We start from the raw sequence: 2476 nt of genomic DNA, 5'->3' as shown, positions 1-2476 counted from the left end.
AACTTGTTTTCCATACAATTTGAGCTTCTTGAACCACTAAAATTTATTAAATCCCTACATAGCACAGAAGCTGCCCTAGGTCATTTATCAGGTCTATTATCTAGAAAGCAAATAACTGGATGCTGTACTACAGGTAGGTCTACAATGCCCTAGTTGCACACAAAAATGACTGTTTTCAGTATAATGCAAGGCTCTATTTGCCTTTAACCATAAGAATTAAAACAATACTTATCACCATACAGTTTGATATTATTTCCAATAAGTACAATATTTATTAAACATATCTTTAATTGTTTTGTTACATAGTATGCAACAAATTACAATATTCTGCAGCCACAAATTATATGCAGAGTATGAAGAAACTATTAATCATATAGTGTAATCTTTCCATTTATAACTCTACAAGGAAGAACTAGCAAATCAGATCTTACACAGAACATCTTACTAAACTTTATGCACTGAAAGTGACAGACACTGGTTGTGCTGTTTGATACAAAATGGCTGAACTTCATCTTAAGAAGACTAAACCTGACATCTAAACATGCCAATATAAACATCAAAACAAGATATATTCTAACCAACCACGGGAAACAGTCTGGTATCAGGAAAGCAACAGGGATTACACACATTATTTTATAAACCAGCACACAAAGGTTTAAAACAGTTCTGAAAATGAAGTTAGCTGTCTTGAGTCAAGGGAATTTTTTAAAAAGTCAGTATTGACCATTTACAATCTCTGACCTTTGTGGAGATGGTAAGAGTCCGTTGTGTGCGGCTACATACAGTACAATTCAGGCAATTTTGTTTTTTCACTTGGGTTCAGATTGCAAATGCATTGCTGTGAGAAAATGACGGAGGCAAATTTTAGCAGCGACCTCCACCTGACTGCTTGACTGGAGTGCACTGAATTTTAACATTGGACTTCTCTGCGCCACCAGCTCTTGCTCCAGGGCCCATTGTCTTTTTAATCTCAGCTGCCATCATCATGAAAGACTGTTCTACATTCGTTGCATTCTTAGCACTGGTTTCCAAAAATGAGATTTCAAGGGAATCAGCAAATTCCTTTGCTGTTGTGTAGTCTACTACTTTCTTTGTGGTCAGATCACATTTTTTTTCCTACCAATAACTTGTTGATATTTTCACTGGCATAACAATCTATTTCCTGCAGCCACTGTTTAACATTATTGAAGGACTCCTGATCTGTCACATCATACACAACTATAATGCCATGGGTTCCTCTGTAATAACTGGAGGTGATTTTTTGAAATCTTTCTTGGCCTGCTGTTTCCCATATTTGAAACTTGATTGTTTTCCCATCTGACTCTATAGTTCTTATTTTGAAATCCACACCAATTGTGCTGATGTAGCTTCCTGTATATGTGTCATCTGCAAACCTAAGAAGAAGGCAAGACTTTCCAACCCCAGAATCGCCAATCAGAAGTAACTTGAATAAATAATCATATTCAGGATTCATGCTGGACATGTCACTGCAGCTGCTGTAGCCACCACCCTGACTTTCCATGCCACGGGTAATTGAAGGAAAGGAATGAGATAGGTTGTTCCAGGAGAGCAAATGTCTTCCCCCACTCCGTTCCCTTACAACACAATCAGCAGCCGCCGCCACTCAGCTATCGCTTCCACCAGTGTATATAGATTTTAAATGTTGGGGTGTATGTTCCTTTTATACCTAGTTTTTTAGTGTTTTTAATGTTTATTTATTTTTATGTGGTGCTGAGGATCAAACCCAGTAACTCTCACATGCGAGGCAAGTGCTACACCACTGAGCTGCAACTGCAGCCCTTTCTAGTGTTTTGAGAATTAATATATGCTGACTTTTGTCAAATAATTTTTCCACATTTATTGAGATACTCATGTAATTCTTGTCTTTAAGTCAAATGATATGGTGAATTACGTTTATTGATTACCATATGTTGAACCAGCCTTGTTTCCCCGGAATAAACCCCACTTGATTATGGTGGATTACCTTATTAATATACTTTTGTATGCATTTTGCCAGTATTCTATTGAGAAATTTTGCATTCACATTCATCAGGGATGTTGGTCTGAAGTTTTCTTTTCTTAATGTGTCTCTGTTTGATTTTGGTATCAAGGTTATACTAACTTCATAGAGTGAGTTTGGAAGGGTTTCCTCCTTTGCTATTTCATGTAATCATTTCAGGAGTGTTGGGGTTAGTTCTTTTTTGAAGGGCTCATAGAATTCAGCTGAGAATCCATCTGGTTCTGGGCTTTTCTTTGTAGGTAGGCTTCTGATGGCATCTTCAATTTCATTCCTTGAAATTGATCTGTTTAAATTTTCTATGTCCTCTTGATTCAATTTGGGTAGGTCATATGTCTCTACAAATTTATGCATGTCTTCAAGATTTTCTATTTTATTGGAGTATAGATTTTCAAGATGGTTTCTGATTATTTTCTATATTTCAGTGGTTTCCATAGTGATATATCCTTTTTCATCATG

General features: G+C 36.5%; 1 pseudogene; it reads right to left on the bottom strand.

Moving 5' to 3' along the window:
- Nucleotides 1–800: 800 nt before the first annotated feature.
- Nucleotides 801–1484, bottom strand: LOC143639142 (ras-related protein Rab-1A pseudogene; annotated as a pseudogene).
- Nucleotides 1485–2476: the final 992 nt, after the last annotated feature.

The sequence above is a fragment of the Callospermophilus lateralis genome, chromosome X, assembly GCF_048772815.1.
Source record: "Callospermophilus lateralis isolate mCalLat2 chromosome X, mCalLat2.hap1, whole genome shotgun sequence".
NCBI lineage: Eukaryota > Metazoa > Chordata > Mammalia > Rodentia > Sciuridae > Callospermophilus > Callospermophilus lateralis.
Note: the sequence above shows the minus strand (reverse complement) of the source record. Positions and strands in the feature narration are given on the sequence as shown.